Genomic DNA, 24,744 nt, shown 5'->3' with positions numbered 1-24,744 from the left:
ACATAAACTGAGATGCAAACATTAAGAAAGGTCCAAACACATAAATAATCATGGAAAGTTTTTCGAGGAAAAATAGATCTTTTCGTTGTTTTTTTTTTGGCCATCCGAGTACGTTAACTTAGCGAAAATCGAGAAAGAGATGGTGTTTGGAGCTTCGTTCCCAGAATACCTCATATATTGACTCCCGGCACTGAATCAACTGCCTCGAGTCAATGAGGAGGCAGGCAACTTGCAGCAAACTTTTCGTGACACATGACTAACAGCCCTGAGGAATCGGGTCAGAATTTTCAACTGAATGACTAAATTAATCAATAAATCAAGGTGAAATATTTACCATTTCTGCATGGTATCCGTTTCTTTGGTCTTATATGTTTCGATCGGCGAAGAGACGATTTCAGGAAAATTTAAAGTTTGTTGTCAATCTTGTCCGTGGGCACGAGTCTGCCTTTAAATCCCTGATTTCAAATTTTGGGTGAAAAGGGGGAAGATTGGTTTGGAAAGGTAGCCCGACTCCGGCTTGCTGCCTCGGGACCAATGCTGCGGGTTGGAGTCGGAGCGCGGCTGCGGTGCCCGAGCGTGACTTCCACCCCGACTCTGGGTCTGCGATCCGGATCGACCACGGTTCCGCCCGCGGGCACTCAGGGTGCCGATCACCTTAGCTATCCCAGGGCAGCGTTGCTCCCTCCGCCAGGACCTTTTCAATTTCGCAGCTTGGAATGAGAGTAAAGTGAAGTGGCTGAAAGTGGGGAGGGCGGTTTCTTCTCATCTCCGTCTGTCTGTCTGGCTCGCCCCCTGTCACCGTGCCGCGTTCACTCACACCCTCACACACGTCCCCATACTGACACAGTCAATCATACTCGTGTCGACACACTTCTATGAACTCACATGCCATGTACTCTATGGAGCCTGTCACTGCTCTGTACAGACATGCACACACACAATGTTTACGATGCCCACATTTCCCATTCCCATCATGTTCACACTCAATTAATATCACGAGAACACTATTCACACCCTCACTTTTCACGTTCGCCTCACGACCCCTCACCCGTTCGTGAGGTTCATGGCGCGCGCGCGCACACCCACACCGCTCAAAAGTGTGCATAAACACACCTTGGTATCCGTACCATCATTTGATTACAATCTCCAATACCAATTTCGAGGTGAAGTGAGTTCCATAAAAGTGGTGACAATGTACAGAACATTGGCTGGACTGCACTTGGCCGCTTTGGTCACCACCAAAAGGAAATTTATAATTAAGCTGGAAAGGGGTGCAGAAAGAGATCAAAAGAACGTTACCAGGACTGGCAAGGTTGAACTGCAAGGAGAGGCTGGATAGGCCCGGGTTTCTCCCTAGAGCAGAGGAGGGGACCTCATAGAGGTTTCTAAACCATAAGGAGCATAAATAGGGAAATAGTCAGAGACATTTTCCAATGGCAGGGGAATCCAAAGCGAGAGGTTCAGATTTAAGATGAGAGATTAAAGATTTTTAAGAGATCTAAAGGGCACTCTTTTTCTCCACAGGGGAAGGTATATGATAGGAGATGCCAGAGGTCGTGCAAGAGGTGGGGCACTTGTAATGTTTAATAGAGAGGTACAAAGCTAGGAAAAGTTTAAAGGGATCTGGGCTGAATATGTGCAAATCGGACTATTTTTTGGCATGGACAAGTTGGGCCAAAGGACTGGTTTCTGTGCCCTAAAACTATAACTCTGTGACACAGATTTGATTCATATAGACTAATAAACATATCCATTTGCAGTATTTTACAAATTCAGTTCCGTCAAGATATACTATTCTCCAGGGTTGCAATGTTAATTTTTTAGGTGCCAAATCTGACAAAATGCCTGCCATTCCTCTCTCTCTATATGTCACACCCAATTTGTGTACCTGCTCATTACATAGAAAAAACATAGAAAATAAGTGTAGGAGTAGGCATTTGGCCCTTCAAGCCTACACCGCCATTCATTTTGATCATGGCTGATCATCCACTCAGTGCCCCGTTCTAGCTCTCTCTCCATACCCCCTGATCCCCCTAGTCACAGTACTAAATCTAACTCTCTCTTAAATATAGCAAGAAAGTTGCCCAGTACATGAAATGAGCAGGCACAAACTGGGTGTAATGTGTGTATGTCAAGCACTAAACCAAGATGAAAGAAATATATGAATTCCAGAGCTCCACAGAAATATAGTGATAGTTAAGACATTAACAAGGTTAAAGCCTACAATATAATTGGATACATAGGTTATATATCACTCCTCAAAAGTTAAATAAATGGGATCCAACAGTATCTGACAGATGTTTTCGTTGTAAAAAAGAAATAGGAACAACAATTCATGCAATCTGGACTTGTGAAAAGGTGAAAAAATTTTGGGAAGATCTAAACCAGATATTAAATAAAATTACAGAAAGCAATATACCAAAAAACCCAGAGATCTTCCTCCTAAGTAACATAAAAAATAAAGAATTTGGACTTGATTTGGAGGGTGTACAAAAAAGATTTATTAAGATAGCCCTAGCTGTAGCAAAAAAATGTATTATGTCAAACTGGAAATTAGAAGATAATTTGAAAATACAGCAATGGTAAAGAGAAATGAATAAATGTATTCCATTAGAAAAAATAACATATAGTTTAAGAAATAATATAACATTATTTGAACAAATATGGGAGCCGTACATGGAATATAATAGAGAAAACCTACCGGGACATCTATCACCTAAAATAACAAAAGGAAAAGAGAATAGAAAGAATTGACTCAGTGGAAGTTTTTGTTCGTTAATGTTGAGTGACAACATTGTTTGATGGGTTTGATGTATCTTGGACTCAGAGTTTTGAATGGATGGAGGGGGAGGTGGGGGGGGGGGGGAGGGGAGGAGGGAGGGGGGGAGGAGGGAGGGGGGGAGAAAACGACACTGTATATATTTGAAAGGAGAAATGTGTATATCTTGAATAATGTGATCTATAGTGTGAAAAAAAATTAAAAAAAAAACAAAACAAGGTTATAGCCTATCGCTACATTTCAGTGTGTAACTGGTACAATAAAACATATACTGTAATACCTAATTTAATAATATGACAATGTATTGCATGGTTGCACTCTCTAATTATCATAACATATAATTATCAACAAGAAAAGAAAAAGACAATTATATATTTTACCAATTTAGAACTAATTACTTACTTACCAAATGGCACCAATGAGAAGTTTCACAATAATTTCAACAAAGGGTCAAGCGTAATATGTTTTTGGGGGTCTGAGGCAACTCTTGTCCTGGTGTCATCTGCTAATCTGTGGTACCATAGCCATGATGTGGCATTCAGCTCAGGATTCCACTGAACTAGAGGAGGACTGTGTAGTTTAACAAATGTAAGTACTGATACATGATTAATGAGAATTCTTGAGCATGTTGTTGTTATTAACAAGTTCATGTGACTGAATCCCCTCTCACACTCATCAGTACTAATAGGAATAACTTGTGAACAGCTCAGTAATGGGCATAAATCTTGGGGGATGCAGTGTCCATGATCCTCCACATAATCTCTGAAGGTATTTATTACAGAGGAAGAAGAAAGCTTAAACCTCTTACAGAGAGATGATATTGCAGCTTCTCCATAATGAGGTGGTATTTCAGCAGGCCAATAGCCTTTATCAAGGATACACATTTCATTTAGCAGAGATTTATACATACTTTGAGCTTCAGAAGTTTGAGCTTCTAGAGTTTTTGTACCAGGTTGCTCTTTCAGTCCATGCAGTGATCACTTTGTCTGCATAAACAATCATCGTTGTGCGTTTTTGTAAACACTCTGACAGTAAACCAAGTTCATGCAATGTGTCATACATTAGAGCTAAGTCCAATAAAAAGTGTTCTGAAACAAGTCTTTTCAACAGACCTTCATATGTTTTTCTGTCAATCCCAGATCTTGTTTCATCCTTCATTGCTTTTTCAAAATGAAAACACAGTGCTTCATAATTTTGCACACTGCCGAAACTGTTTGAAACGAGCTAGCTACCCACCTGGTGCCCAGAACATGGCCTATTTTGACAATTTGTTGTTCGAGTTGAGAGGCATATTCAGACAATTCCTTTGATTTAGAGGTGATCTACTGTAAACAGAGTACAATTTGTCCATAAATGATTAATTCCATGAACTTCTCTCACTGAATCACCTACTGCAAGTTCTAATCTGTGATTAAAACAGTATTAGATTTGACACCAATCATTATGCTTGCCCCATCACTACCAAATGCTATAAGGTTCTGTTTCATGTAAGAGTAAAAAACCCATGGTTATTGAGACAGTTTAATAGATGCTTAACAATAGTTGAGGCTTTCTGATCAGGCTATTAGAGCTAAAAACATAAAATGGAGATCATCTTCCTTATCATTTTCACATTTCAAATAAACTATTAGGGCCGTCTTAATGCTCAATCTTATTGATTCATCAATGAGAACAGAAATTTTGGCATTTATCTGCTTGTTATGCTGGCAATTTTTCTTTTTCATATTAATGGCTATGTGATTAATTATCTCTGCAGCACTAGTGGGGAATGTCAATATCATGTTTGTTTTGAAGCTCCAGTAAGCCAAAGTGATCAGAGTATGGTCTGTCATTCTGAGCTAAATAATATGCAGAATGAAAAATTGAATAAGTTGCCTTTAGATGTGAAGCATTCATGGTGTCCCATAATATTCCAAAGCATCTTCACTAGCTATATTTTCAACACGCAGAGCAGCAGTGTGAGCTTTTGATAGTTTGTGATCAACAATTTTTTTTCCAAGAGTCTTCAAGCGTGTACTTCGATTGGCTCCATAATAGGATACTTGGTACATCAACCATTCATTTGACAGCCTCAAACACTTAGAAGTGAAAAGTGCCAGATTGGTTATGTTTGCACATACTTTACATCCACATTTATCCAGAGATAAGTTTCCTTCTTTTTCTTCCACATATCTTCAGTCCAAACACCTGAACAGGGATACAAGCCTGATTTCGAAGCACTCTTACTTTCAAAACTGCATTGGATCCAGTTAGAAAATTTGAACTAGAGGCAAAGCGAAACACAGCTTTTGTCACTTTTACTGTTATCTCTACCAGTTTTTTAAAAAATATTTTATTTATAATTTTCCATTCAAACTCCAACAATTATCAATATCATTAATACCATTATCAACATTATTTACATTTCCTATTTGTTAATTCCATACAATCTTCTCATGGAGTTGAAGTATTTCTTTTTATCCCCTTCCCTCCAACACTGAACACTTAACACTCAACTAATTAGACTTACACACAATAACCAAAACACTCACAACAAAGGTATGAAACTTAGATTTGGGGATATATGGGTTTGCCGCATCATGGCAGCCAATGCATAGGCTGCCAACCTTTTTCCACAGCTTTCCTTGGTTAGAATACGATGGACCACCCTCCATTCCCTCATCAATGGAGGGGAAAATTAGGAGGGTAGGGCATGGGTGGCAAGGCACAGTGGTCCACACTACAATTGCGCTCCTATGTAGTTCAAGTAGGGCTGCCAGACCTTAATGTTCGATCAGTCTCTTGTACATTATTCTTGTTATACTCCTCATCTTGTTTACAAAAGAAAGAAGTTAATGTTGTTTACTTAGAAGCCATAGGGTTGTTAGTGAGAAAAATTTACTTTTGTATTAGTGACTAATGCACAGACCACCAGCCACCAAAGATGTAGCCTTACTAATGTGACTGAGTGAGAGCAGACAGCAAGGCCCACAGCGCTTAGCAGTGTTCCTAAGCAGGTATAAAAATAATAGAAAAGCAAATAAGTTTTTTGCACTTTAACTACCTAAATTGGAACCAAGAAATCAAGTATGAAAAAAGAACATCTAATGAACTATTGCTAAAGCCACAAATATCACTGAATATTAGTATCAAAAGCATAGGTTAGAAAATCTGCCTTGTACCGTGTTCTCTTACAGAAATGATTGGCCAGGAAGTGTACCTGTGAGTGTCAGTGCTCACGATATCCTCACATGTGTCAGGTATTACATGATTTAGACCAATATAAATCCTGTTTAGTTTTTAAATATATGAAAAGTTAAAGAAGCTTGAATCTTTACATAAATTATTATCATATCTATATGAATTAAAAAGTTTTGTATTTTGGAAGTGACAAATATTAACGGGGAGGAGAGCAACCATTTGGAAATGCATTTCGTCTCATTCATTGCCTCACTAAATTTCTCTTTTTCCTATCAACACAAAGAGAAAAAGAGCCTCTTTTCAATCAACTATAGTTGGTGGAGCGAGGCCAAGGGGTGGATCCGTTATTAATGATAGTTGAAATGATGTAAAACAAACTTATAGCCTCAAAAAAAAAAATTCATTTGACTTGTAAAATAAAACCCTAAATTTATCCAGGTATAGAAGAGGATTTTGGATGATTACCTTGAATATTTCATCAAAATCAGGCTGAAGATAAATTAGCAGTGACTTTTTCTTCATTCATTATTTTCGACTTTTAACCTTAGGTTTCGATGTTCATTCCTTGATTAATATAGCACCTACATGGAATCCAATGGTACCCATTTGAAAGAGCGGAAAAATGCTCACACTTGTGTATTTTCCAGCTTCCTCGGACAATGGGTTGAGCGAGGAGAAATTTCACAAATACCTAAAAGACAGTCACAGCTCCAGGATTTCACCAAAAATGATCAAATATCAATTATTAGTGGTATTTTTCCATCGCTAGCCACCACCCCCTTTCCCCATCCCCCACCCCAACACTCACTTCCTTAAAATCACCTGTATTATGCGGCTGCTGTTAAATTCCCCACTAGTTAAAATTCTCTGCTGGTTTATTTTGCTTATTTTTACAGATGTGCCAGAGAGGTGCTCCAGCAGCACTATATCCCTGCTATTCTTTTCATATACTGTACTTACGAATGCCACATTCTAACCTCAAACACTAATGTGCAGCACACACCTTCTCTGCCTGCTGCAACAGAAAGAACCTCCCAGTGGGTAACCAGTGCAATTCCACAGCCACAACCTCATATAGTCTCATGTTGATGCCACACATAAATTGGAGAAACACCCCATATTCCGTACTGGCAATCTCCAACCAGACAGCATCAATATTAACCTCCATTTTTCATTACCCCCACACCCTCCACTTCCCTGGTCTCTCGCTCATCCCTCTGTCCTCCATTTCTCCAGCTCTCTACCCCCTTCCCTTCCTTCTCCTATCGGAAAGCATTCTTTCTTTCCCTCTGCCCTCTACCCCTATCACTTCTCAGCTTATTTCTCTTCTTCCTCCTCCCATCTGTATCCACTTATTACTTGCTTGCCTGTGTTTCTCCTCTCTCTACACTCCCCCTCCCTCTTCTTATTCAGGCATCTGCCTAATTTTGGACACTCCTGAGGAAGTGATCAGACCTGAAACATTGACTGCCTTGTGCTTTCTATTGATGCTGCATAACCTGCTGATTTTCTCCATACTTTTGTGGGCTGTACCAATGTCATCAATTATTTATACAATGAAAACATCCATTTACAATTTTCATCATTCACAATATGCATAGAGGCACTCATAAATATCTTGAACAGACAGGAATCATTTGTGTAAAGCATGAAACAAAAACACAGATATGCGCCCAGATACACAGACTTTTCCAACAAACCTCCTCACAAACTACCAGTTCAGGCATAAAATCACAAGCACACCCACACGATCTCCACAAAACTGACTATTGCACTTTGCTCATAGATACAAACACAAACTATCATCTAATTTTCACTATATGCTCACAGTCATAAGTAAATACCTGAACATAAACACACAAACATAATTTTAAATTTATGCGCACACAGTCCACGTTGATATATATCCACTCATGCAAAAACCTAATTCACTGTGTGTACATTAATGTCTGCCTACCTATAAACCAAGTCCAGGAAACATGTCTGAAGAAATGCTGTAAATGTCAGGAATGTTGTAAATTATCAAATCTGATGATGGGAGGGAGCCAACACAAATTCAACCTCAATAATCTACGCCCACAAAGCCTTTCTTTCCAGTGATAGAGGACAACCTAGGAAGCCCATGGAACATCATGGACAAAGAGATGCCCCCTAATAAAACCCCTTCTTGTCTGCAACTAAGTCCAGTCCTTTTGTGATAAAGCGTACATATGACCTGCCTTAACAAGGTCATGGCACTTCACTGATCTGAAGGTCAAGGGTAGCTATAGAGTTCAGAGAGGTACTTAACAACATTAAGTCCCTTCAACTCTAGTTGCTCAGACAAGTCAACAGAGTGGGGAAAGGATATTTCAAAATTCTTGACATCTGTGATAGCAATTTCAATCATCAAATTCAGCCTTCCATTTATTGCTTTTCATTTAGCTGCAGTTCTTTAACTGATATATAACAAAATCACTAAAGAACCAGAAACGGTATAACCTACAGAAAGGAAAAGGGTGACAGGAAGCAAGATTACCCTTTTTCACTAATTCATTACAGACAGACACAAATGTATGATCCTTTCTGAGAACTTGGAGATTCAAGCAGCTACTGCCAACAAGAGAAGGTAGTCTTACCCAGGAGTACAGAATCTAGGAGGAGCATGGAGAATAGAGAGTGGGCTGCGCAATCAGTACCATCCATTTAGAGGAACAGGAGTGATTACACTCTACATTTCTTCTGAATGACTGAAAATACATTTAAGTAATTATCTATGGCTCTATTGGCAGAGCTGAAATCAAACTGAGACCCAATTTGACCATGCTTAATAAAAACAGGATATGATCTTGATGTCCTAGCTAAAATGCCTCCTTAATTATCTTGGAATGTTTTTCCCCTCTCATTTATTCTTTGTAGGATCTTATTATGTGCAAATTGGCTGCTGCTTTTGCATTAATGATAAAAATGACTGCATTGCAAAAGTAATTTCTCTACTGGAAAAAGAAGCATAGAACATTAGTACATTCCAGCACAGAAAACAGGCCCTACGGCCCTTCTAGTGGGTACTGAACTATTATTCTGTCTAGTCTCATTGATCTGCACCCTCCATATCCCTCCATACCCCTCCCATTCATGTATCTATCCAATTTTTTCTTATATGTTAAAATTGAGTCTACATTCACCACTTTAGCTGGCAGCTCATTCCATACTGCCACCATTCTCTGTGTGAAGAAATTTCCCCTTAATGCTCCTCCTCAGCTTCTCGCTTTTCATCTTTTCACCTTTATATTTTCTGGTTTGTATCTCACCTAATCTCAGTGGAAAAAACTTACTTGCATTTACTCAGTCCATACCCATCATAATTTTGTATACCTCTATCAAATCTTCCCTCATTCTTCTACAGACCAGCTAACCAAAACTGGACACAATATGCCAAATTTGGCCTCATCAATGTCTTATACAACTTTACCATATCATCCCAACTCCTATACTTAATACTTTAATTTATGAAGGCCAATGTTGCTAAAAGCTCCCTTTATGATCCTATCCACATGTGATGTCATTTTTAGGGAATTATGTATCTCTATTCCCAAACCCCTCTGTTTTAACGCACTCCACAGTGCCCGACTGTTTGTCATGCATATCCTACCTTCGTTTGTCCTTACAAAATGCAAAACCTCACACTTGGCTGCATTAAATTCCATCTGCCATTTTGCAGCCCTTTCTCCAAGCTTGTCGAGATCCCTCCGCAAGCTTTGAAAGCCTTCCTCACTGCTTTGACACCTCTAATCTTTATATCATCTGCAAACTTGCTGATTCAGTTTACCACATTATCATCCAAATCACTGATATAGATGACAATCAACAAAAGACCCAGCTCTGATCCTTGAGGCACACCATTAGTCACAGGCCTCAAGTCAGAGAGACAATCACCCACTACCACTCTCTGGCTTCTCCCAGAAAGCCAATGTTGAATCCAGTTTACTACTTTACCATGAATACCAAGTGAATGAACCTTCCTGACAAACCTCCCATGTGGAATCTTTTCAAAGGCTTTACTAAAGTCAATGTAGAATACACCAATAACCTTTCCTTCCTGAACTTTCCTGGTAGCCTCTTGAAAAGCTCTGAGTTTTTATAAAGGCTCTGGATATGTTTGCGTTTTGAATACTATATTTTTTTCTTCATTCACTCATGGGCTGTGGACATTATGGGCAGGGCCAGTATTTTCTACCCATCCATAGTTACCTTGAGATAGTCATGAGGGGACTCTTCCATTGGAGTAGACCATTGGATGACTTCAGAGAGCAGTGAAGAATCAACTCACTAGGGTATAGGACTAAAGTCACAAATCATAAAAGATTGTAACTCTCCTTCCTACATGAGTGAATTCATGAGTTTTTCTTTAAACAACCATTGTGCTTTACCATCATCATGACTATTTTTCTTTTTTTTAGTTTCAAAATTTTAAGTCTCAAACTATCAATGGTGAGATATGGATGAATTTTTCTGGATTATTAATCAGATCTTCTGTTTGCAATACCAATAATAAAATCAAGAGCACAATTGTGCACAAACACCACAAAAATGTATTTAGGGTATACACATTTTCCAAAGAATGGACAGGAGTACAATTCAATTTGCACTTCAATTTGCGGGTGGTCTCAGTTTGGCAGTGCATGAGACCATGGACAGGCTTGTCGGCATGGAAGCGGAGTGGGGAATTGAAATGGGTTGCCTCTGGGAGACGTGTCGGGACTGTTTCCTTTATTGCTTATGACAATGAATACAAATGTTGGGGCATCATGTTGAAGTTATAGAAGATGTTGTTGAGGCCACATTTGGAATACTGTGAGCAGTTTTGGTCACTTAGCTACCAGTAACATATAAAGTTAGAAAAGGTACAGGGAGTTTTACAAAGTTGTTGCCAGGATTAGGGAAGTTGAGTTATCATGAGAGACTAGATAAACTAGGCTTGCTTTCCTGAGAGTGTAGGAGGATGAGAGAGGATCTTATTGAGGTTTATAAAAACATAAGGGGCATAGAAAATGTGAATAGTGAGATTCTGTTTCTTAGAGTAGGAGAATGAGGTAAGAGGGCATAAATATAAGGTGAAGGAAGTGGAACTTAGAAGGGACATGAAGGGACAGTTCTTCACTCAGAGGGTGTTGACTATATGGATCAAGCTGTCAGACAAAGTGGTAGATCAGTATCGTTAGTTTCCTTTGAGAAACACTTGGATAACTACTTGGATGTGAAGAGATTGGAGGGATATTTGATGAGTTCCATTACTTTTCAAATCCACTCCAGTACAACTTGGAAAAGTGGAACTTCATTCAACATACATGTGAAGAATTTAAATATATGGAAGTACTTGTATTCAATTACTAGATTTTGACTAAATCAGTACTTATTCCCTAGTCAAGCAAGCAATGTGCCTCTAAGGCAAATGAACTTCTTGTTACAGGTCATAATTGTGAGTGATACTTTCCTTTCTGATCTATTTATCAACTTTACCAACAATTTTTTTAATGGACCTCTGAGTTTTCTATTCGAGCATCAGTAAAATGTAAAGGTGCCTTGTAGAAGCATGTGTTCTCAGTTTCCCAGTTGGACTAGCTCTTCAGGCAACACACAACATGGTTGGATATCAAGCATGCTTCTTGTTGCTAGAAGCATCTAAATTGTACCAGCCACAGCTAAGAGGATTCTAATAAATGCACAGAAATGCTGGAGGAACTCAGCAGGTCTTACAATGTGCATAGAAGGAAAAGATATATAAACAACATTTCATGCCTGAGCTCTTCTTCAATGTATGAATAAAAAGCAGGCAGGCACCTGAATTAAAAGGCTGGAGAGAAGGAAAGAATGGCAGACCAACAGACAAAATGTGTTAATTGGATATCAATAGGACAGGAGAAGAAAGATGTGAATTGATAGGGAAGGGGTGTTTGCTGTGTGAAAGCAGAGCTGGAGGAAAAGAGACAGAGGGAAAGGGGAACAGAGAGAGAGAGAGAGAGAGAGAGAGAGAGAGAGAGAAACTAGACAGAGGGATAGATGGGGGTGGGGTTAACAGAAAATGGAAATTGATGTTAATACCATCAGATTGTAGGGTGCCCAAACAGAATATGAGATGTTGTTCCTTCAATTTGTGAGTGATCTCAGTTTGGAAGTGCATGAGACCATGGACAGACATGCCAGCAAAGGAATGGGATTGGGGATTGAAATGGGGGATCCTTGCTATGGCGGCAGACAGAGCTCAGGTGCTCAATGAAGCTGTCTCTCAGTCTGTGTCTGGTCTCTCTGATGTAGAGGAAATCGCAATGGGAGCATTGGATGCAGGTTCACCACCGAATGGTGGTGAGGGAGGAAGTGTGGTGCAAGTGGAGCATCTCCTGTGGTCACAGAGATAGGTGCCAAGGGGGTGATTGGTAGGAAGGGAGGAGTGGACAAGGGAGTCATGAAGGGAGCTGTCCCTGCAGAAGACGGAGAATGGAAAATATGTCTGGGATCATGTAGTAGGTGGTGGAAATGGCAGAGGATGATATGTTGGATGCCAAGGCAGGTGGAGTGGTAAGTGGGTGACAACAGATTTGTGGATCATTGAGGATATTCCATCAATTTTATATTTTCATCTCCTATGGATGCAGCGAGACCTGCTGAGTTCCTCCAGTATTTCTGTGTTTTTATTACAATCACAGCATCTGCAGACTTTCAGGTTTCACTCAAAGAGTCCTAACTCTGTCTCTATAATCAATAGCTTTCAAGAAACATGCAGGAGAGAGATAGAAAACTTGACTGATGGTATATTTACAACAATCTTTCAATGTCACCAAGACCAACAAGCTGATTGTAGACTTTAGGAACAAAAACCAGAGGTGTACTATCCAGTAATCATTGGGGGATCAGAGATGGAGAGGGTGAGCATATTTAAAGTCCTGGGAGTCATTATCTTGGAGGACCTTGCCTGGGTTCATCATATAAATGCCATTGTGAAGAAAGCAAGTCAATGCCTATACTTCCTCAGGAGTTGGTGGAGGTTCGGTCTGTCATTGGAAACCTTGGCAAACATCTACAGTTATGTAGTGGAAAGTGTGCTGACCAGCTACATCATCACCTATTAATGGACACAAATACCTTTTAGTGGGAAGCCTTGTAAAATCACATCACAGGAAAAACTCTCCCCACCATCGAGAACATCTACAGGGAACACTACTGTTGAAGAGCAGCAGCAATCATCAAGGATCCACACCACCCATGATGTGCTCTGTTCTCACTTCTGGCATGAGAAGTATAGGCGCCACAGAACTCGTACCTCCAAGTTCAGAAATAATTGCTACCCCTCAACCATCAGATTCCTAAACGACACTCAATTAGAGATTAATTTAACGACTCTTACTTTGCTCATTATTACTGAATATTTATTTTTTCTGTATTTGTAGTCAGTTTGTTTCCATTTCTTTCTTTTGTTGACTTTTTTTCTTTACTTTTCTTTCTTGCGTGAAGTTTAGCGTTACCGATAATTAAAAATGCTGCCAAGCACAGATAAAAAAGAATCTCAGGGTTATATATAAAATGATAGGTATGTATTCTGACAATAAATTTGAATTTGAAATTGAACATGATCTTTAACAGATATTCCCACACTCCCAATAAATTTGCAGGCCTATTTGGAGTATTTAAAACAATTCTCAACAAATATGTAACATTTTGAAAATGACATTCCTATTTTTATACTCAAGGTCCCATTTAACTTCCTAACATCATTTTTAATTAATTTTTTCATGTTAACTTCCTTTCTCCATGTTGAGAGTGGAAGACATGTGGAGAAACACTTACTGAACCCAGACTGTTTTCCCTTAAATCACTGTAAATGCTTTTTAAAAAAATCTCTGGAGTCATTCATCTTCTGAATAACCAAAATGTCATTTTTTAAAAGAACTTTAATTAATAACATATATAAATATATTAAAAAACAAGGAAAATTAATATTTTAAATTCTCCTTATGTCTTGTCATCCTTACAAACATCAACATCTTAAAAAAAGCCAGGTTCTGGACTTAGTTATTTTGGACAACCTTTTGGATATTTTTGCATTTTTGGTGAAGTGGTGACCATGAATAAGCTCTTCAATCCCTCTAACTTGTGTTTTCAAGCAGACAGTGTTTCTAACTTCCTAGAATGATTCTTAATGAAAACAAATTGTGTTAATGAATGTATATTTTAGGGACAGAGAAGATGACAGTGTCTTAGCCTAATATAAATTTTAGTCTGTATTTTACACTAAGAGATTGAGAAGAATACCTTTATTAATAGTGAGAATATCTTGACATGATTATCTGCTCAAGCAGCTTGATTTCAAAGCAATTCTGATGAGGGATCTTTGACCTTAAATCTCTCCCACAGATACTGTCTGATCCAATGAACAGTTCCAGCATTTTCTGCTTTTATTTCAGATTTCCAGCATTTGCTGTTTTTAGATTTTCAGTCAACAACATCATGCTCTCTGAACATAAGGGTCCCATTGAACTCACTTCCCCTTATCAGCGGTAGATGAAACCAAAGGGCATAGACTAAAAAGTAAAGGGGAAGAAATGTAGAGGTGTAGCGGCCCACATGCGGAGAGACGGACGGGCCCGCAAAATGGCTGATGAATGCGGCGACTGCGTGGACCTGGGGGTAATACCGGTTGTCGTCTCAGGTGACCTCCGCATGGCAGGAACGGTGGACAATCTTTGGCTGGCACTCCGATGATGCAGTGTCATGACGTTAGTGCCAGGGGCTCATATAAGCGCGATGGCCAGAGCAATAAACCAGTCTAATTTTCCAATGCTTTGGTGTGGATGTTGTTCTTCTCCATGCTCGTATAGTGTGTACACTACTGAGGATCTTCTTCAATCAAAGAGTGGTAAGTACCTGGAATGCCTGAGAGAATGGTTGAAACTAGGTCAAGTGTTGCATTTAAGTGTCCAAATAAGCACATGAATTGCTAAGGCATAAGAAGCCATGGACAAACTGCGGGAGATAGAATAAATACAGAAAGAGACCTGCTGCTCAGCATGAATGAGTTGGGTTGATCAACCTGGTTCCATATGATATGATTCTCAGACTCCACAGAACATAGAAATCTCCAGCACAGTACAGGCCATTTAGCCCAAAGTCTTGTGTCTTCATAACCTACTCTAACAACTGCCTAGAATTTCCCTACTGCAGAACTCTCCATTTTTCATGTACCTGCCCAATAGTCCCATATAAGATCCTATTGTACCTGCCTCCACCACCATTGTCAACAGTACATTGCATGCACCTACCACTCTCTGTGTAAAAACATATCTCTTACCACCACTATGTATTGAGTCCCAAGCACTTTAAAACTATGCCCTCTTATGTTAATTATTCCGCCCCTGGGAAAAAGCCTCTGCCCATTCACGCAATCAATACCTCTCATCATCTTGTACACCTCTATCAGGTCATCCTCACATTCCTTATCCATTGTCGCTCCAAGAAGACCCACATTCACTCAACCTATCCTCATCAGGCATGCTTTCCCATCCAGGCAACATCTTAGTAAATCTCCTCAGCACCCTCTCTATGATATCTACATCTTTCCTGTAATAAGGTGACCAGAACGTTACATAATATTCCAGGTTTAATACTCCCCGGAAGCCCCCCAAACTTCCTCAACATGGTTATCCAACTGCACGAAAACCAACAAGGTCGGGTCAGATACAGCAATGAGCTCTCTGAACCCTTCTCCATTAACAAATGGCATGAAGCAAGGCTGCGTTCTCGCACCAACCCTCTTTTCAATCTTCTTCAGCATGATGCTGAACCAAGCCATGAAAGACCTCAACAATGAAGACGCTGTTTACATCTGGTACCGCACGGATGGCAGTCTCTTCAATCTGAGGCGCCTGCAAGCTCACACCAAGACACAAGAGCAACTTGTCCGTGAACTACTCTTTGCAGACGATGCCGCTTTAGTTGCCCATTCAGAGCCAGCTCTTCAGCGCTTGACGTCCTGTTTTGCGGAAACTGCCAAAATGTTTGCCCTGGAAGTCAGCCTGAAGAAAACTGAGGTCCTCCATCAGCCAGCTCCCCACCATGACTACCAGCCCCCCCACATCTCCATCGGGCACACAAAACTCAAAATGGTCAACCAGTTTACCTATCTCGGCTGCACCATTTCATCAGATGCAAGGATTGACAATGAGATAGACAACAGACTCACCAAGGCAAATAGCGCCTTTGGAAGACTACACAAAAGAGTCTGGAAAAACAACCAACTGCAAAACCTCACAAAGATTAGCGTATACAGAGCCGTTGTCATACCCACACTCCTGTTCGGCTCCGAATCATGGGTCCTCTACCGGCATCACCTACGGCTCCTAGAACGCTTCCACCAGCATTGTCTCCGCTCCGCTCCATCCTCAACATTCATTGGAGCGACTTCATCCCTAACATCGAAGTACTCAAGATGGCAGAGGCCAACAGCATCAAATCTACGCTGTTGAAGATCCAACTGCGCTGGGTAGGTCATGTCTCCAGAATGGAGGACCATTGCCTTCCCAAGATCGTGTTATATGGCGAGTTCTCCATTGGCCATCGTGTCAGAGGTGCACCAAAGAAGAGGTACAAGGACTGCCTAAAGAAATCTCTTGGTGCCTGCCACATTGACCACCGCCAGTGGGCTGATATCGCCTCAAACCGTGCATCTTGGCGCCTCACAGTTCGGCGGGCAGCAACCTCCTTTGAAGAAGACCGCAGAGCCCACCTCACTGACAAAAGACAAAGGAGGAAAAACCCAACACCCAACCCCAACCAACCAATTTTCCCCTGCAACCGCTGCAACCGTGTCTGCCTGTCCTGCATCGGACTTGTCAGCCACAAACGAGCCTGCAGCTGACGTGGACATTTACCTTTCCATAAATCTTCGTCCGCGAAGCCAAGCCAAATAAAAGAAATATAGCTACAACTTACCTCATGGCTATTGAACACAATCCCACAGTTATTAAAGTCCAACATATTATATGCCTTTTTAACAACACAATTAACTTGTACAGCAGTGTGATGCACTGTTAGCCAGAATCAGACACATACAAGGTAAAGACTGTACAGCAGGCTTTAATCCACAAAGACTTCCAGAGAGCCAGGCTGGCTGTAGCTGCAGTAACTCTGAGTGAGGCTTCCGGAGGCCGGCTGCAGGCTTATATCCCAGAGGGTGATTGACACCGGACCAGGTGGGGCTTGATCCATTCAGGCCGAATTATTAACAGCCAGCCAGGTGTTGTCCTGTCCTCTTACACTCCTGCAGGTACAGAGGTTGCCCCCTGCAGTAGGTCAGCGGTACACTCCTGCAGGCACAGATGTTGCCCCCAGCAGTAACCCGGTGGTGTACCAACACATTCACTCACTTCTTTAAAATTATCCTGGGGGAGGCAGTAACAAGGAATCATACCCACTATACAACATACAATATTTACAGATTGAGGCGATCCATCAGCCGCCGAGGTCTACGTGACTGTCGTAGGACTGGCTCTTGGTCACTGATCAGAGGGGAAGTGGGGGGGGGCTGGCAGCAGGGGTCCACGTGACTGGTATGATGCCGCACGGAGGAGTGGCCGAGAGGGCCAGGGTTGACGTATGAGAGTTGTATTGGATGGGTGGGGGGGCAGGTTCATCACCCAGGGCTGAAGCATGCTCCTGGTGGTCAAGAAGGTCCTGCACGCCTCATAGTTGCCTGGGGACAGGGATGTATGCCTGATCGGCGTCATCCTGGGCTGAAGGATGCCGTGGGGTGGTGGGTGCTCCTGCTGGTACCAGGTCCCTGGTTGAGACGGTGTCCTCCCTGCCACTCCCGAACCTAACGTAGGCGTAGTTGTGAGTTGCATGTAGGAAGAAGACCTGCTCGACCAGGGCTTCAGCCTTGTGTGTCCATATGTGCTTACTCAAGAACACTGGTCCCAGGGACATGAGCCATGCTGGGAGGGACATTCTAGTCACTGACTTCCTGGGGAATGAGAACAGATGTTCAAGAGGGGTTTCATTGGTAGCCAAGCACAGCAGCGATCGAATGGCATAGAATGCCTCTGGCACACCCTTTCGACTTGAGAGCCAGGAGGACTGCCTTCCAGACCACCCCATTTTTGCGTTCCACTTGCCCATTGCCTCTCGGGTTATAATTCGTCGTGCGATTGGTCGCGATGCCCCTCGCTATCCGGTACTGGTGCAGCTCGTCACTCATGAAACTAGACCCCCGGTCGCTGTGGATGAAAGTGGGGTAGCCAAACATGGTGAAGATCTGCCCAAGGGCCCTGATGACGATGGCCGTGGAGGTGTCCGGGCAAGGGATAGTGAAAGGGATGCGTGAGTACTCGTCCAATACCATGAGGAAGTAAATGTTTCAGTTTGTGGAAGGCAGGGGCCCTTTGAAGTCCATGCCAAGATGCTCGATGGGCCTTGGGCAGGCAGAAGAAATGGGGTTTACACTCCGCTCAGACCCGGCAGGCCTCGGTCATGTCCCTGACGTCCCAGATGGTATACGGCAGATTCTGGGATTTTATGAAATGGTACAACCTGGTGACACCCAGATGGCAGAGGGACTCGTGCAATGCCTGCAGCCTGTTGTCGTGCATAGACACGCAGGTCCAAGAGAGAGCATCGGGGGAGTCGTTAAACTTCCCGGGGCGGTACTGGATGTCGTAGCTGTAGGTTGCCAGCTCGACTCTCCAGCGCAGGATCTTGTCGTTCTTGATCTTGCTCTTGTGGGTAGTGTTAAACATGAATGCCACGGTCTGTTGGTCCTTGAGGAGGGTGAATCTCCTGTCGGCCAGGTAGTGATGCCAGTGGCGGACCGCTTACGCAATCACCTGGGCCTCCTTTTCAATGGCGGAATACCCTAGCTTGGAGCCATGGAGAGTCCTAGAGAAGAAAATGATGGGGCACCCCCCTTGGTTGAGGGTAGTGGCAAGGGCTACCTTGGAGGCATTGCTTTCCACCTGGAAGGGGGAGTCCTCATCCACGGCCTGCATCGTGGCATCCACGATGTCCTGCCTGATGCGGATGAAGGCTGCTTGCACCTTGGGTGGGAGGGAAAAAGTTGTAGCTTGGGCCAGTGGGCAGACCTTGTCCGAGAAGCAAGGGATCCACTGCGAGTAATAGGAGAATAGGCCAAGGAACCTGCGGAGGGCCTTTAGCGTGGGGAGGGGGGGGGGAAGGTAGCTCCATTAATGGGCGCATCCTTCTGGATCTGGGCCAAAGACCCCATGGGACACGATGAACCCCAGTATGGGGAGGCGGGTGGTGCTAAACGCACACTTCTCCTTGTTGTAAGTGAGGTTCAGCTCCCCGGTCATCTGGAGGAATTTTTCCAGGTTAGCATCATGGTCCTGATGGTCATGGCCGCAGATAATGATGTTATCCAGATACGGGAACGTCGCCTTTAGCTCGTGCTAGTCTACCATGCAATCCATCTCCCACTGGAAGATGGAGACCCCGTTCGTGACCCCAAAGGGAACTCAGTGGAACTGGTACAGGTGCCCGACTGCCTCGAAGGCGGGCCTTTGGGTGGATGGGGATTTGGTGATACGGCAATTTCATATCAATCGTGAAGAAAACCTGGTAGCAGGCTATCTTGTTGACCATGTTGGCGATCCTCAGCAGGGGGTAGGCATCCAGTTGGGTGTACTGGTTAATGATCTGGCTGTAATCCACGACCATCCTCGTCTTACTTCCCCCTTTCACCACCAGGACTTGGGCTCTACAAGGGCTGTTATTGGGCTCTATGACACCTTCCGCCAGGAGTCACTGCACCTCCGCCTTGATGAAGTCTCAGTCTATGGCGCAATAGTGCCTACTTCTGGTGGTGATCGGCTTGCAGCCTAGCATAAGATGTGGGAAGAGCGCCGTTGGGGTGATGCGTAGTGTGGAGAAGCCGCAGGTAGGCATGCTGTGTAATGTGGGTGGAGGTTGGGGCCCCCCGAAGGCAAGGGTGACACTCTGGAGGTGGCACTGGAAATCTAGGCCCAGGAAGACTGGGGCACAGAGTTTGGGCATGACCAGGAGCTTGAACCCTGTGTATGTCTCCCCTCCCACAGTTATATTGGCTGAGTGGCGCCCGAGGGTACCAATAGTCTTATCCTTGGCAGCGAGGGGGATCGAGCAGGCGGTGGGGTGGACTTTTAATCTCAGAGATTGGGCCACGCTAGGGTGAATGAAGCTCTCAGTTCTGCCACTGTCGAACAGGCACTTTGTTATCTTGCCATTGACTTGCACATCCACCATAGAGCGCCCGAGGTCATGAGGGATGTCCCTGGTCAGCATGGTGGCAACCAGGACTGTCGTGGGGTCAGAGTCATTGCTCTCTGGTTGTGCACGGCGATTTATGGTGTCTGGAGGCGTGGGGAGCATTGGTAGGGCAGCCTGGTCATCGCCCGTGTTGACCACATCATTCTCATCATCGTCGGGGGTCCTCCGTGTCAGCCGCTGCCTGGTCCAAGATGGAGGTGGCACGTAGGGGCCCACTGCGTGGCTGGCCTCCTTACCCAGTAGTGTTCGTTGTGCTAGGGGAAGTGATGTCATTGCAGTCGGCGGCAATGACATCATTACATCAGCCAGAAGTGACGTCATGCCGTGAGCCGGAAGTGATGTCGCTGTAGTTCTCAGCGAGCGGCACTGGCGAGGGCAGGTGTCCCAGGTGCTTGGGGCACATGCTGCGATTGTTGCTGGTGGAGCTGGATGCTGGAGTTGGGGAAGGCGGAAGTTGTAGCGGGGACAATGGAGGGGTCCATGGGGGAGGTGATAGAGGGCCACTGAGCTGCCAGCTGGTTTTGAGAGGCACACGTTAGCAGAGTGTCCTTTCTTCCTGCATCGGGAACAGTACTGGTTCCTAGCTGGGCAATTTCGGTGTGATCGTCGGTCTGACCCACACCAGGACCCACAGTACTTATAGGGGCGCCGGGCACTTGCCACAGTGATGTTCTCCTCCCCAGCTCAGTCTGGGGCTGCAGCTGCAGTATGAGAGGGCCATGAGAGAGCCTGGGAGAACCTGGAATCAAAGGCTTCGATGTGCAGGGCTGCAGCTTCCAGGGTTCGGACCACTTCCACAGTCTTGGTCAGGGCGTAGATAGAATCTTTCAGCAGCTTCTGCTGGATGGCCCTCGAGTGTAGCCCTTGGACGAAGATGTCCCAGATCAGCCTCTCGACCTCCTCTGCGCGGGTTCAGCCAGACATGTTCGGGCCAACTCTTGCAGGTGTCCCAGGTAAGACAGCCGTCTCCCTGGGATGCTGGGCTCAGGTGTTGATGAGGTACCTTGCACAGACCGCATTGATGGGGGGGCCTGTACAAGTTCTCGAGAGTGTCCATTGCACTCTTGTATGTGGAGCAGTCTTTGGTTGCCTGGAAGGCGTGGAGTCCCAGCTTTGACCGGACTAGGACCAGCCTCTTCTGATCTGAGTCCAGGACGCCACCTTCGTGTGCCTCGATGATTGCCTCGACCGTGTGCCACCAGATCTCGAAGCGTGTCTGGGCTTCTGGGTGGCATGGGTTGACTTTGAGGCTCCCTCTGCTCAGGAGTTTTTCCATGGCAGCCGTGGGAAAATTTTGTGGATTAAATTGTGGTGCGCTGTTAGCCAGAATCAGACACACACAAGGTAAAGACTGTAAAACAGGCTTTAATCCACAAAGACTTCTACTGTACCTGCAGTAACTCTGAGTGAAGCTTCAGGAGGCCGGCGCAGGCTTATATCCCGGAGGGTGATTGACACCGGACCGGGTGGGGCTTGATCCATTCAGGCCGACTGATTGACAGCCGGCCAGGTGTTGTCCTGTCCCCTTACACTCCTGCAGGTACAGGGGTTTCCCCCTGCAGTAGGCCATCGGTACATTCCTGCAGGTACAGATGTTGCCCCCTGCAGTAGGCTGGTGGTGTACCACCACAAGCAGCTTTGAGTGTCCTATGGATATGGACCCCAACATCTTTCAGTTTGTTAACACTGCTCAGAGTCTGCCCATTAACATTGTATTCTGACTTCAAATTTGACTAACTGAAATGAACCACCACACTCTTCTAGGTTAAACCCCATCTGGCACTTCTCATTCCAGCTCTACATCCTATCATTGTCCCCTTGTAACCTCTGGTAACCCTCCAGACTATCCACAACACCACCCACTTTCATGTAATCTGCAAACTTAATAACCCATCCTTCCACTTTCTCTTATTTATAACAATCATAAAGAGATGGGGGCCCAGAACATATCACTATGGAACAGCATTTGTCAGTGACCTCTATGCAGAACATGAACCATCTACAACAGTGCTTTTCAAACTTTTTCTTTCCACTCACATGTCACTTTAAGTAATCCCTTACTAATCAGAGAGCACCTATGGTATAGGGATTACTTAAATTGGTATGTAAGTGGAAAGAAAAGTTTGAAAACACTGATCTACAACTACCCTCTGCCTTCTCTGGGCAAGCCAATTCTGTATCCATAAAACAAGGCCTCCTTTGATTCCATGCATTCTTTCTGCATGAGGCTTGCATGGGGAACTCTATTAAATGCCTGACTGAAATCCATATACACTACATCACCTTCATCAACATTCTTTGTTACAAGCTCAAAGAATTCAATCAGATTTATGAGACACATCTTTCCCATGACAAAGCCATGTTGACTATTCCTAATCAGATTATGCCTCTCTAAATGCTTGTGAATTCTGTCTCAGGATCATCTCCAACATCTTGCCCACCACTGAAGTAAGACTCACTGGCCTATAATTTCTTGGGTTATGCCTTGAATAGAGATACAACATTATAGAGTAAGAATCAGAATTTTTTGTCATGAACAAGCCATGAAATTTGGTGGTTTGTGGCAGCATTACAGTGCAAATATTCATATAAACCACCTTACAATAATAATTTTAAAAAATAGTGCACGAAAGGTAAAGCAGTGTCTATGGCTCATTGTTTATTCAGGAATCTGATGGCAGCGGGGCAGAAGTTGTCCTTGTGCCGCTGACTGCTCATCTTTAGGCTTCTGTACTTTTTCCCGATGGTAACAGAGTAAAGAGGACATGGGCTGGGTGGTGGGGATCTTTGAGGATAGAGGCTGCTTTTTTAAGACACAGCCTCTTGTAGATGTCCTTAATGGAATGAAGTCTGGTGCCTGTGATGTCACAGGCCAAGTTAAAAACCCTTCAGAGTTTTTACTTGTCCTGAGAGTTGGCGCATCCATACCAGGCAGTGATGCAACCAGCCAGAATGCTCTCCACGGTACACCTGTAGAGTTTATGAGAGTCTTCAGTGACATACTGAATTTTCTCAGACACCTCATAAAGTATAGCCTCTGGTGAGCCTTCTTCATGATTGCATCGACATGGAGGCTCCAGGACAGATACTTCGAGATGTTGACACCCAGAAATTTAAAGTTCTTGACCCTCTCCACTACTGAGCCCTCGATGAGGAATAGGTCATGTTCCACTGACTTCCTCCTGAAGTCCACAATCATCTCCTTGGTTTTGCTAATGTTGAGCGCAAGGTTGTTGGCGAGACATCACTCAACAAACTGATCTATCTCCCTCCTGTACACTTCTTCATTGCCGTTTGTGATTCTAACAATAACTCTGATGTCATTGACAAATTTGTAGATCCCATTGAAATTATGCCTGGTCACACAGTCATGGGTGTATAATGAATAGAGCAGCGGGCTAAGCATGCATTGTTGGGGTGCACCTGTGTTGATAATCAATAAGGAAGAGACGTTGTTTCCAATTTGTACTGACTGTGGTCTTCGGATGCGGAAATCAAGGAACCGGTTGCAGAGGGGGCTGCAGAGGCCCAGAGTCTGTAGCTTCTTGATCAGCACTGATGGAATAATGGTTCTGACCTGTAGTCATTAGAGAGCAGCTGCCCTCCACCCTCCTCTCCTATGGTACTTCTCTTGTTCTCAATGACGATGTAAAGATCATTGCCAGTGGCTCAGCAATCTCCTTCCTCACTTCCCACAGAAACCTTGGGTAAATCTCATCTGGTCCTAATGACTTATCCAACTTCATGCCTTTCATAAGCTCCAACACATCCTCTTTCTTAATGTCAACTCTTTAAAAGAAACCAGTAAGTAACAAATGTTGGGAAACAGTAGATCCTTGCTTCTGATTTCTTTGAGGTCAACAAGTCTGATGGTTCAGTCACGGCTGTAAAATCAAGGCAGATTTGTTTTATGAAGATGCTAATTTATATCCTGCTCATGAGCATTATGATCAATTAGTGATTGGACTGAATGCACATAAATGAGTAGCTTGCTCATTCAGAGAACACCAGCAGAACCCAAATCCTAGTTTTCCTAGCACAGTAGAGTTGGCAACAAGGAGAAGCATAAATTTAGTCCTTGGCTACTGAACATAGACATTTGAAATTCAGTACTTTTAAAGAATAGAAAGGACTTTCATTTTTCAAACACTATTAGGACCTCAAGGTGTCACCAAGTGCTTTACGACATGTTAATGTTTTGTGTTCATTATTGTAATGTAGGAAATATGGTTCACATAGCAATGTTCCATAAATATCAATGAAACAACTGAAAGGCAAAAGAACTGCACATACTCGAAATCTGAAATGAAAACTATTAATGCCAGAGATACTCAGCAGATCAGGCAGGATCTGCAGAGAGAGACAAATAGAGTTAATGTTTCAGGTCAATAAATTTACCAGGACTGGAAATGTGAGAAAACAGAAACAATTTTTAATTTGCAAAGAAGGGAAGGTAGTGAAACCCCTTATTTTCTTTTCCCATCGAATTCTTTCAG

The 24,744-nt window shown here is 43.4% G+C and overlaps 1 long non-coding RNA gene across 2 annotated transcripts in view; it reads right to left on the bottom strand.

Annotated features, from left to right (window-relative positions):
* Positions 1–2,671: 2,671 nt before the first annotated feature.
* Positions 2,672–24,744, bottom strand: part of LOC138757304 (uncharacterized) — a 33,079-nt gene continuing 11,006 nt past the window's right edge. For both annotated transcript variants that reach the window (XR_011353495.1, XR_011353493.1), the window contains 2 exons: positions 13,341–13,473; positions 2,672–5,042 (listed from right to left, as the gene is read on the bottom strand). This is a non-coding gene — a long non-coding RNA (uncharacterized lncRNA). The remainder of the gene's footprint in view (positions 5,043–13,340; positions 13,474–24,744) is intronic.

The sequence above is a fragment of the Narcine bancroftii genome, chromosome 1 (genome assembly GCF_036971445.1).
Source record: "Narcine bancroftii isolate sNarBan1 chromosome 1, sNarBan1.hap1, whole genome shotgun sequence".
Classification (NCBI taxonomy): domain Eukaryota; kingdom Metazoa; phylum Chordata; class Chondrichthyes; order Torpediniformes; family Narcinidae; genus Narcine; species Narcine bancroftii.
This window is presented reverse-complemented; position numbering and strand designations above follow the sequence as displayed.